The sequence below is a fragment of the Sminthopsis crassicaudata genome, chromosome 1 (genome assembly GCF_048593235.1).
Source record: "Sminthopsis crassicaudata isolate SCR6 chromosome 1, ASM4859323v1, whole genome shotgun sequence".
Classification (NCBI taxonomy): Eukaryota; Metazoa; Chordata; class Mammalia; order Dasyuromorphia; family Dasyuridae; genus Sminthopsis; species Sminthopsis crassicaudata.
This window is the reverse complement of record NC_133617.1, coordinates 533,467,000-533,480,566: the sequence shown is the minus strand read 5'-3', so window position 1 is coordinate 533,480,566 and position 13,567 is coordinate 533,467,000.

The window sequence follows — 13,567 nt, the reverse complement described above, 5'->3', positions numbered from 1 at the left end:
ACTTGAATTCAAATATGACCTAAGATACTTGCTAGCTGTGTGATCCTGAGCAGGCCACTTAACCTCTTCTTGCCTCTTGAGTTGTTGTAAGGATCAAATGAGATAATATTCATAATGCTCTTAGCACAGTCTCTGGCATATAATTGACACTATTTAGGACATTCATAATGCTAGCTTTTATTATTATTATTAATAGTAGTCTTTTCTATACTAAGGTATTATTTTGACCTCCCTTATTTTTACCTTCTTAAAATTCTCAAAATAGACCAATCTACCTATAGATTCTTTATTTTTCTTATTTAACTACTTTAATGCCTTTTGAAGTTGAGGTTCTAAAGGGATTTTTGTTTCCTCTATTAGAATTTCAGTTTTAGGGGCAGCTAGGTGGCACACCAGCCTTGAATTCAGGAGGACTGAAGTTCAAACCTGGTCTCAGACACTTAACACTTCCTAGCTGTGTGACCCTGGGCAAGTCACTTAACCCCAGCCTCAGGGGGGGAAAAAAGAATTTCAGTTTTAAATCAGATTTAGATTAATTTAATTTTAGATAGCCCCTTCCATTTTTTTGAATAAATATATTTTTCTATATTTCTCTTGATTCACATATTTAATTTCAGGATTCCTACTTCTCTGGCATTTTCAGTTAGAAATGCTTAAAAGTTCTCTATTTCATTAAAGATTAATTTTTACTCTGTAGCATTACACTCATTTTTGTAGGATAAATTATTCTTGGTTTTAGGCCTGAATTTTTTACCTTCTGGAAAATTATATTCTAATATTTCCTTCCATGTCTCAAGTGATCCTGACTCTAGTTCCTTCATGGTTGGACCTCTTATTTCGAGATGTTTTTATTTTTTTATTTTTGATGTAGCTCTGGATTTTAACTATGTCATTACTAATACTTTTTCTTTTGGCACTTTTTTTTCAGGAGAAAATTGGTAGATTCTTTTTGTTTTAACTTTACCCTTTGGTTCTAAAAGATCTGAAAAATTTTTGTGTTTCATTTATGATTTCTTGAAATAATAGTATATAGGCTGTAATTTTGTCCTAAATATGCTTTTCAAGGACTCCAATGATTTTTATTTCTCCTTGACTTTTTTTCTATGTCAGTTATTTTTATATCAGAAATCACATTTTATTTTATTTATTCTTGCAATCAGATACAGTCCATTACTTATTCTCCTTGCTTTTTATTTCTTCCATGACTTCTATTTCATTTTTAAATTTCTTGTCTCATTTCTTCTAAGTATTTATTTAGTCCTTGCAGAAACTCCATTTTAACATTAATTCTATTTGAAGTTGTTACAGGATCACTATTTCCTTAAGTGCTAAATTTTAGGGAATCCCTAAGTTTTTTTTTTTTTTAATTAGTTGGTAACTTCTTTGGCTTGTTCATATCCTTAATGCTATCTCCTTAAATGCTAAATTTTAGGGAATCTCTTAAGGTTTTTGTTTTTTTGTTTTATTAGTTAGTATCGTTTTTGGCTTACTTATCTCACTACCTTTAGTTCTTGAATTTGGCCATGTCCTGAGGTCATCATCCACCTCTTGCTGTTCTTTTAGGTCAGGATATTCTGCCCTGATTGATCTCACTCTGTGTTACAGGATTTTGATGCAGGCCTTCATGTCCTAGGATTAAGTCCTCCTGGGCTTTTGGAGTTCAGAGACCAAATTTTTAAGGCCCTCTAGAGAATTTCAGGGCAGAATGTTAAGAACTTCTGAGCCCCTGTGTCTATTCTTATGCTGTCTGATCTCCTCCTGGAGGCTCCTTACTTCCCTGATGTTTTTCTGACTCTTGTTTCTGATCCTGATTCCTGTTTGTGAATTCTGAGCGTTTCAGACTACAGTTGTCTCTGACCCATCTCTGCTTATATTGGAAGCTTACCTGCTTCTTTCCCTGCACAGGTGCTAAATGTATTGCTAGGTCTATTTCCTACTCTTCATGGGTTTCTGGATGTCTTTTTATGCAGGTCTATGATGGAAAAAGTCACTTCAGTTTTTCGTTGGATTTCTTGGTTTTTTGCTAGAGTAGGTTTATGAGATCTAGATGGTGTGCCTGGAAGGCAGCTCTTAACTAGAATTCCATGACTTTTGCTTAATCTCATTGATCTTGAGCAAGAGCCGTTCAGGTCAATAGCATTTAAAATTATTTCCATAAAATTCTTTACAGATGTTAAAAAGGTGAATTCTGTAAGATCCTTCCAGTAAGAGCAAAGGAATATCTCAACCCTTTCCAGGAAAATCCTATCTCAGGACCTCTCACTGAATCATCTGTGTACTTAAGTACTGTTGATTTTATAATACATCATGCTGTAGCCAAACCACATGATCTTGTGATGACTGATATATAAAGAGTAATTTTGGTTTTGGGGTTTTTTTTTCCCTTTAGCTATACATTTACATTTTAAATGGTTTTGTACATGGTTTTTACATGTTTTATACATGTTTAATTTGGTTTTGTATATGTTTAATTTTTTCCTTTAAAGTAGCTATACTTTTAGAGAGACTTTCTATATATTTTAATACTTTAGTGAAAGAATCAACCCAATACTCATTCTGAGTATAAAACAAAAAAAAGGGAAATTTATTGCTAAGTAGGCAGGAAGTACAACTATTCTACCAAAAAGTAAATTAACTTTTTATGACCTATTTGCCAAGGTGATTTTATCAGGAAGGATAAATAGTGAACATTGTCTTGGGACTTCTTGGCTAGAAAAATCTTTGTGCTAAACATCCCACTAAAATAAATAGGAAAAACAAATATTGTTAGAGTCAACAATTTCTACTTTTTATTAAAACCTGTCAACTATGAGCCAAGACAATTTGGAGAACTACTTTCATGTCTCTTCTCCTTGCTGTTTTGATACTTCTTTTAACAACTATACAATATGCAATATCAAATGATTGTAGGGCTGGAAGTCTTCTAGTCTAACATACTAATTTTAGATGAGTAAACTGAGACCCAGAGGAGTAAAGTGAATGGTCCAAGGTTATAATACTATAAAGTGGCAGATTCAGTATCAAAATCTAAGGCTTTTGACTAGATTCAGTGTTTTTAATATTACACTGCATTGTTTCTAAAATGGTCTTCCTAAAGTTAGCCAAAAATTGCTTAGAGTTCATGTAGTTACAAATATTTAATAAAACTTGAGAAGCAGAAAGAAATCCAGCTCTAGAGTTAAGTGTAGTCTTGACTCATACTCTAACAAATCACTTAACCTATTAATCATCAAGGAAACTCCCTAAGCCTCCAGGTTGCAGTCCTGAGTATAAGCCTGTATTCATCAGAAGTTTATTATTCCAATAAAATCACAAGTGTGGCAAAATAAACAGTATTACCTATAAAAATGTATTTGCTTAAATAAATGCACATGAGTTGAATCACATTATTTTTTATGTTAAACAATCAAAATTATTGTTATATTGACACATGCTACAGCCACAATAAACACAGAAAATCAGCTTTTGATTATTCAGTGATTGATTATCTAATTTGTAGGTTTCCTATAATTTTTTCTTCCCTTATTTTCTCTCTAGCTACTCACCTTTGGGGAACATAACTGCTAATTAATATCACCACCTGTGAAGAAGTAGGCAAAAATAAAGGCTAGTAAGTCAAATCAGTTCATTTTTATCCTTATTTATAGCTCTAGCATGGGAGGTAATTGAGCTTATTACTTAAAATGAAAATTGGCTTATCCATTATCCCCCACTATCCTTATTGCCCATTAATATAAGTAAAATTGAAACTTGCTTTGTGAATTTGTAAGGAAATCATTACTTAACTGTTTAATGATGATTATATTCAAATGTATTCTAAATTAAAAAGAGAAATAAATTTTGCAAGAAAACTATGAGAAAATGTGTAAATTTTAGGTCATTTTCTATATACCTTTGGTAGAGAGATTAAAGAATAATTTTATAGTGATTAATAGCAGGTAATGTTTAATGTGAGGTCATTATTTTACTTAGGTTTTTAACTTTCTTACAAGCATTTTTATCATTCTTTGGAACTCATAAAATGTTTTCCTCACAATAACTCTGTGATACTGCTTTCCATTTTTTCCAACAGTTTTTACCAAATAATAAATTTGTATCCCAAAAACTCAAGTCTTTATACTTGTCAAATACAAAGTTGTTATGTTTATTTGCTGCTGAAATTTTATATCTATTCTGTTCCATTTATACATCTTTCTATTTTTTAGCCAGTATCAGATAGTTTTTACAATTACTGCCTTATAATATAGTTTGAGATCTAGTACTGCTAATCCTCTTTCCTTTACTAATTTTTTATTATTTCCTTTGATATTCTTGGAATTCTTCCAAATGAATTTTGCTATTCATTTTTCAAATTCATTTTTTAAAAAAAATTGGTAATTTAATTAGGATGATATTGAATTTATAAATTAGTTTAGGTAAAATTGTCATTTTATTATATTAACCCTGCCTACCCATAAACAATCAATATTTCTCATTATTTAAAACTAATTTAATTTGTATAAAAAGGTTTTTTTTATATTTTTATTTATATAATTCCTGGGTTTGTTTTGGCAGGTGTAATCTCAGGTATTTTATACTGTATAGAGTTATTTTAAATGTTGCATTTAATCTAGAAATTTGTTTTATAAATAAGATCAGAAGGAAAGAAGAAAATTGGAGGAGGGGGTCAATAGTTTCTCAGATATAGGTCTTATATCTCAAATATATAAATATCTTTTTTCAAATCTATAAGAATACAAGTCATTCCCCAATTGATAAATGGTCAAAGGATAAATAGTCAGGCAGTTTTCAGTTAAAAAAATCAAAACAATTTGTAGTCATATAAAGATGCCCTAAATCATTATCAATTAGAGAAATGCAGATTAAAACAACCCCGAGTTATTTTAAATTTATCAGATTTTAAATGAATTGAAAGGAAAAGTGGCAAATGTTGGAGCAAATGTGGAAAAATTGGGACATTAATTTGTTGGTGGTGGAATTGTGAACTGATCCAATCATTTTGGATGACAATCTGGAATTATGTCTAAAGTATTATCACTACTGAATGGATAACATAAATAAATAAATAGGGAAAAAGAAAAAGAACTCATATGTTCTAAAATATTTATAGCAGTTTTCTTTGTAATTGCAAAGAAATGAAAATTTGTGAGGATCCCCACCAATTGGGAAATAGTTGAACAAGTTGTGGTATATGATTGTGATGGAATATTATTTTGCTATAAGAAATGCTGCACTTGATAGTCTTAGAAAAAAACATGGAAAGACTTATATGAAATAATAAAGACTCAAATAAGCAAACCTAGAGAACATTGCATACTGTATTGGTGGTATAGTTTTAAGAATAAGTTTGAGCAAATAAGTCATTTTGACTGTCATAATACTTAAATTAACTACAAAAGACATCTGAAAGAAGATGCTGTTTCTATCCAGAGGAAAAGTGATAAATAAAAGTATGTATATAATTATATAAAGAATTTTACATGATTATGTTATTAAATATTTAAAAGGAACAGGAAGTTGTACATAATAGATTTGCAGTTTCATGTGCAAGCATCTTTTTTGATTAGATTATGTTATGCAAATACTTGTTTTATTCCATTAATTTAATTAATATAATATTTATATTATTGAATAAATTATATTATATGTTATATAAATATTATGATAGAGGCAACTAGATAGTGCAGTGGATAGAGCACCAACCCTGAAGTCAGGAGGATCTGAGTTCAAATCTAGCCTCAAACACTTAACACTTCCTAGCTGTGTGACCCTGGGTAAGTCACTTCACCCCAATTGCCTCAGCAATCTCTCTCTCTATATATATATAGATAGATAGATAGATAGATAGATAGATAGATAGATAGATAGATATAAATATAGATATATAGATATAGATATATATAGATAAATAAATAATTTAAAATAAATTATTGTATAAACAAAAAGATTAAAATTTAAAAATAACTGTGAGGAAAATAGTGCAAATATTAATATCCTTATTTTTCAGTGAAGAGATTTGGAATTATGGGATATAAAGTAAAGTAAACTTACTCAAGGTCACATGGCTAGTTAATTATCAGATCCCTGATTCAAAACCAGGAGCAAGTGCTTTGGCTCTAAATACTATAAATGCTTTAAAATTGTTATATTTTTAAAATTTCACTCAGTCTTGAAATCTAGATGTCATTCTTGACTCTTTACTCTTTTTTCTTTATTCTGGTCATTTTATTCTTTTATAACACATCTCATATATATTCTCTCCTCTGACACTGCCATGATCAAGGTTCAGGCCATTATTATCCCATCCCTGGAATATTGCAATAGCCTATTGACTGGTTTCCTTGTCTCAAGTCTCTCCCTACTCTAGTCCATCATCTACTCAGGTATCAAGTTGGCCTTCCTAAAATGCAGTTGTGACCATGTTACCCTCTTATTCAATCAACTCCAATGGTTCCCAATTGTCTCCAGAATCAAATATAAAATCCTTCATTTGGTTTTTAAATATCTTAATAATTTGTGCCTTTTCTGTCTTTCTAGACTTCTAACATCTTGTTCTCTCTCAGGCCACACCCTATGTATTTTTTGATCCAGTATGATTGACTACTTTGATATCCCATGTTCAAGATTCTCTATATTTCAACTTTATGAATTTTCATTGACTTTCCTCCATGCCTGGAATTCTCTACCTCCTCATTTTGACCTCCTAATTCAAGTTTTAGCAAAAACTTTATCTTCTACAAAAAGTGTTTATGAAAATCCTCCTTATTTTCAATTTGAAACTATTCTGTTTTCTTTCTCTGTGTGTATATATACATATAGCTTATCCATAATTTGCATGTTGTTTCTCCCATCAGATTTGAGCTCCTTGAAAATAGGGACTGGTTTTTTGTAGTTGTTCCTGTGCTTGCTTGTTAGTTTTTGCCTTTCTTTACGTCCTCATTGCTTAGCATAAAGCTTGATGCATAGTTCATGCTTAATAAACGCTTGTTGACTTACTGGTAGTTCATAAAAATCTGATAGTTTTTCAATTTCTCTATCTATTATTTTCATTATTTCTTAAAGCATAATATTACATTATATCCATATACTATAATTTGTTCAACCATTCCTCAATTGAAGAATATTTCCCTAAGTTTCCAGAGAAACATTTAAATTTTTCCCTTTTCCAGTTAGCTATTTCTCTTCTAATTTTTAAATATGCTTATTCATTTTCAAAAATCTTTTTAATTTTATGTGATCAATATGTGATATATGTTATCCTCATTTTAATTTTATATTTATTTGAGAAAACAAAGGCAAACATAGATTGTTGCTAACTCAGGGTCCCATAGGAAGTGTCTGAGGTGAATTTTGAACTTCAGGTCTTTTTGATCTCAAGTCTAATAATAGATTCACTGCACCACTACCTGCCTAAGTGATCTAGATGATTTTACTATTTATAGGGAATCATTTTTTTTCTATTTGAATTCTGTGCTCCATGACAGTGCCTAATATTTTGTGCAATTTTTCTCGTCATATAGACACGAGTTGGACACTACTGAAAAACAACTGAATATCTTCTTCTAAGCTTCACTTGATAATTAAAGCAATGTATATTATTTCATTATTTCAAGGAATTCTATGCAATTCTGTAATAAGCATAGGTGGCAGTTTGCTAGGGGTGAGTCTTTAAGTTGATATTTTGTTCTTCCTAATCAAATGCTTTTTAATATACAACTTATTAGTATAGTGAGACCTTATTTTTTCTGAAATGTTTAATTATAGGACTATAAAGATGTGGTGTTTTATTCCATTTAGGAAATGTTATCTTTTACCTTCTAGTTTTATTAGATATATTCTTAATATGTGTTATTCTCATAAAGAATGTGTCAATTCTTTATTTTCTGTGCTTCTTTTCTTTTGGCCTATTTCTTTTTTCACAACATGACTAAAATGGAAATATGTTTCATATGATTGCACATACATAATTTATATCAAATTGCTTACTGTTTTAGAGATAAGGTGATGAGGGAAGGAGGAAGGAAATTTTGAACTTCAAACATTTTTAAATGAATGTTAAAATTATCTTTGTGTAAAAATAAAATACTATTTTCAAAAAATGGTAGAGATTAGGAATTAAGTATATGGGAACTAAGTAGTTACTACTGATTGAAATTTTTTTGATATTGCAAAAGGCAAGTGTTCCCAAGAAAGTTTTGGGGCAGACCTGTGTCTGATTAAGCAAGTATTCTCTTCCTGGACTACATCTTCCTGAAGACTTTAGGACAAAGAGTGAGTTAATTCTTCTTTAAAAAAAATTGTCCTGAGAAATATGTTATGAAGTTAGAAATAAGATTTGGTAATAGATTGTATATGTGGGCTACGTATTAAGTAAGGAATGAAAATAACACTAAGATTGCAAGACTGAATGACTAACAGGATGATCATAATAAAGATGTTTGGAAGGGGAAAGATTTGGGGAGGAAATAACGAATTGTTTTTGATCTATTGAATTCTAAATAACTATAGGAAATACAGTTCAAAATTTCAATAGGCAGTTTGTGATATGAGGCTGGAAGTCAGGAGAGAAGTTAGAGTTGGATAAATTGATTTGAAATAAATCTTCATAGAAGTGACAGTTGGATCTCTTATAGCTGATGACATCAATGAATAAAATGCAGAAAGAGGACAGGACCTTGAAAAAAATGTTACATTTTAAAAAATAAATTTTGCAGTTATTGTAGCAAAGAGTTATCTTTTTATAAGAAAAAAAAACAGGGTTAATACCACCTTAGGCCTATCATTCCAGACTGACACAGGCATTCATTAAAAAAAAAAAAAAAGTGTCAGCTCTCTAAGTTTCTTAGTAAACAATATCTCCTGTTACTCCAGCTCTGCAGACTTCTCTCTGATTTCATTGAATCCCAGGAGTTAATCCACACAAGCTCTGGGATTCCTTCCTGAGACTGAGTTGTCTTTATTGATAGGTGAGTGAAAACTATCAATTCACTATATCTAGCAAGCTCTGGATGTTGTTTCATATCCCACCCATCTATTCAGCAGATATACATAAATAATCAAGGTTTCTTGTTACCTGGTCTGCCCCATTTTTTTTTTGATTGTTATTCTAGAGGTGATGCAATGGACCAATTGCTGAACTTGGAATCAGAAACATGATGGTTCAAACACAGCTTCAGAGACTTGCTAGCTTTGTGATCCTAAACAAACCATTTAGTTAACTGCCTCAGTTTGTTCCTCTGTAAAATGGGGTTGATAATAGCACTTTCCTCCCAGGATTGTTATGAGGATCAAATGAGATGATGTATATAAAGAAATCTTAAAGTACTATATAAAATACTAGTTGTTGTTTCTCCAGAAATTAATCAAATAAAAACGTCAATTGACATTGGACAAGGTGGGACAATTTTTTGGCCCATAACTCTAGTGACAAATGTTTGTAGCAAAACATTCTTTCTTGCCACCATTCAACTATATGTATTTTATTCCCTCATTAGAAAGTAAGCTTCCTGAGGGCAGAGACTATCTAACTTTTGTATTTATATCTCTAATGATCAATATAACAGGTGCTTAAAATATTCATTAATTAAATTGATTGATAACATCTGTGATTTCTTGACCCTATCTATATAATTGGCTCTTTTTTGTGATTGGTTTGATACTTTCAGGATATTGCATTTGAATTCACCTTTCCTTTATTGCTTAAATCTTTTTTCTCAATAACATTTTATCTTTCCAAATACAAGTAAAGGCAATTTTCAACATTCATTTTTGCAAGATTGAGTTCTAATTTTTTCCTCCTCCCTTTACCTCTTTTCTCCCCGACAGCAAGCAATCTGATATAAGTTATACATATAAAATACTTTTAAATATATTTTCATATTTGTCATATTGTGCGAGAAAAATCAGACCAAAAGAAAAAAAACACAAGAAAGAAAAAGCAAAAAAATTAACAACAATGAGAAAAAGGTGAAAATACTATGCTTCCATCCACATTCAAGTCTCTGTAGTTCTCTCTCTGTGAATGGATGGTGTTTTTCATCTCAAGTCTAATGGGATTATCTTAGATCACTACATTGCTGAGAAACTGTGTAGCTAAAGCTAAAAATTCTGACTTGACCTTGAGAATGTCCTGAAGTGGCTTCCTATCTGGCCCCTTTCATTCATGCTTCTCATATCCATTGCCTTCTGAGAAATTTCCTGACCAGATTGGGAATATGCCCAGGTGAACAGTCAAGTATCTCTCAATAACAGTGGGAACCAAGTATAAATTTAAGGTCTTTTAGTTATCTGTGCCTGGCGAAGGCCTGACCAGTTGGTGTTCAGTCACAAATCAGAATCAATAATTCAGATGTAAGCTATCTGAATTGCAGAGATAGTATATGGGAGGAAATAGTCAATCTGTTTAGGTTTAGTTTTTTAAATCCAGGTTGTAAAATGAAACATCATGGTGCTATTTATTTTGTTCCATGTACTTATATTCACTCTACCTAAATAATTTAAAGCAATTTTGAGATCAGATATCCCCCACCTCGTGCCCTTCTTCTATACATGTCCAGGTTGCCTAGTACAGTGCTTTGCCCATGGCGAATGTTAACTTCTTGTGCTAAAAGTCAAGTGTCAGGAAACTTTGTTATGTGATGTTAGCAAGAATGTAACAATGCTCAAGCTATATAGGGATGTTGGCCCCTGATGGGTGAATGTCCAGGACGCTGTCTATTCACATTTGACAGCTACCTTTGTTCATGTCATATTTCTATCCATGAACAGTTCAGGGGCCATGGGAACACCCAGAGCCCTTTGGGTGTTCACTGCTGCTATGTGAAGTGGAAGACACATTTTTCTTTTATGAACTAAAACTCTTCAGGGCATTCCCTCTGTATCTTTATTATAGAACAGTATCTCACTGCAGTGGAGAAAACCATAGTCTTTGATTAATTCCATGATTATTTGTCCCATTTAGTGCTATATTAATGAATGTATATGTATATGTATATGTATATGTATATTTACAAGGATTCTAGCCTGAGAAGTCAACAGATGGCTAGAAATACCCACCTGCTATTTAGATGCAGCATGAGACATGTTAATTGGTTTCTCTGAGGATTCTCACTTGGACAGAAGGAGCCAGCATGGCCGTTTAGGAGTGTTTTCAAAATCCCCTTTTGGTTCTTGGTTCAACTATCAAACGGTTGACTACACAGTGAAATCCTGTGCTGCTTCATTCTCTGAGATAAAAGTGGCCAGACATTTACATAAAGAAAGAAAAGATTGTCACAGTGTTATGTCTGTGATTGTATGAATGACATAATGCCTGATGATGACAGTGAGTATGGAGCTTAATCAAATCTGTCTAGATTTGATTAAGAGAACTCAATCAGGAATCAATTTTTTTTAGTTTTTAGTTTCAACTATATCACTTACAAACTGTGTAATCTGGGCAAACCACTTGAGCTCTGAGCCTCAGTTTCTTCATCTAAAAAATAGCAAAAATAAACTGACCTGTCTCATAGTGTGCTTGGATTGAAATACAATGTAGAAAAAATATCAGATTAGGATACAGAACATCTAGTCTCAAATTATTCCTATGCTATTTACTATCCCCATGAGCTTGATTAAGTAACTTTAAATTTGGGCCTCAATTCCCTAATCTGTTAAAGTATTTTGAAATAGATCATCTTTAAAGTCTCGCCAAAACTCTAAATCTTAAGGTGCTATAATTATGTGATACTATATATATGAAAAGTGCTTTGAAAACTGTAAAACATTATGTTAATGTAAGGTATTACATTAAAAAGTTTAAGGCAAGGGCTACTTTGAATTAACCAATTAACCTTTAATGAGTGATGACTATGTGCCTGACACAGAGATCCCAGAGATAAAAAGGCAAAAACAAAATATTTCCTATTTTCAAGGAGCTTTCACAATATATCCTCAATTCAACCACCTCACACCTCTCAGATGGTTAAGATGATAGGAAAAGATATTGATAAATATTGGAAGGGATGTGGGAAAACAGGAACACTAATATATTGTTGGTGGAGTTGTGAAATGGTACAACCATTCTGGAGAGCAATTTGAAACTATGCCCAAAGAGCTATCACATTGTGCATATCCTTTATACAGCAGTCTCATTAGTGAATCTGTACTCTAAAGAGATAATAAAAAAGGGAAAAAGGACTATATGTGCAAAAATGCTTGTAGCATCTCTTTTTGTATGGACAAGGAACTAGCAATTGAATGAATGCCCATCTGTTGGAAAATGGCTGAATATGTTATAGTACATGAAGGTAATGGGATATTATTGTTCTATTAAAAAATGATGAGCAGGCTGATTTTAGAAAAGTTGGAAAGACCTACATGAACTGATGCAGAGTGAATTGAGCAGAGCCAGAACATTGTACACAGTAACCACAAGGTCATATGATGATCAACTCTGATGCAAATGCCTCCTTTCAACAATGAAGTGTTTCAAGGCAATTCCATAGAGTATCAATCACATCCAGAGAGAGAACTATGTATGGAGACTGAATATGGATCATAGCATGATATTTTCATTTTGCCTTTTTTTTGTTTTTTATCATGTTTTTTCCCTTTAGGTTTGATTATTTTTGGACAACATGACAAATATGGAAATAAGTTTAAAAGGATCACATATATTTAACATCATATTGTTTGCCATTTTGTGGAGGGAGGAAGAGAGAGAAAAATGTAGAACAAAATTTTACAAAATATATTGAAAACTATCTTTACATGTATTTGAAAAAAAATAAAATACAGTTAAAATACAGAAAAGATACATCCAATAGTTAAAGAATATGAACAGACAATTTTGAGATGAAAAAAATTAAAGCCATTTCTAGACATTTGAAAAAAAGGCTCTAAATCACAATTGATCAGAGAAATACAAATTAAAACAACTCTAAGGCACCATGATACACCTCTCAGGTTGGCTAAGATGACAAGAAAGATAATGATTAAGGTTGGAGAGGATGTGACAAAACTGGGACATTAATATATTGTTGGTGGAGTTGTGAACCAATGCAACCATTCTGGAGAGCAATATGGAACTATGCCAAAAGGCTATCCAACTGCACATAGCTTTTGATACAACAGTGTCTCTACTGGTCCTGTATCCAAAAGACATCATAAAAAAGGAAAAAGGTCTCACATGTGCAAAAATCTTTGTAGTAGCCCTTTTTGTAGTGGCAAGAAACTAGAAAATGAGTGGATATCCATCAGTTGGAGAGTGACTGAATAAGTTGTGGCATATGAATGTTATGGAATATTATGTTCTGTAAGAAATGATCAGCAGGATGATTTCAGAGAAGCCTAGAGAGACTTTCATGAACTATGCTGAGAGAACATTGTACATAGCAACAGCAAGATTATATGATGATCAGTTCTGATGGACATGGCTCTTTTCAACAGCAAGGTGATTCAGGTGAGAGAGGGTTAAGGATACTAAATATGGATCACAACATAGTATTTTCCCTTTTTTGATTGTTGTTCACTTGCATTTTGTTTTCTTTTCTCTTTTTTTTCCTTTTTTGTCCTGATTTTTCTTTCT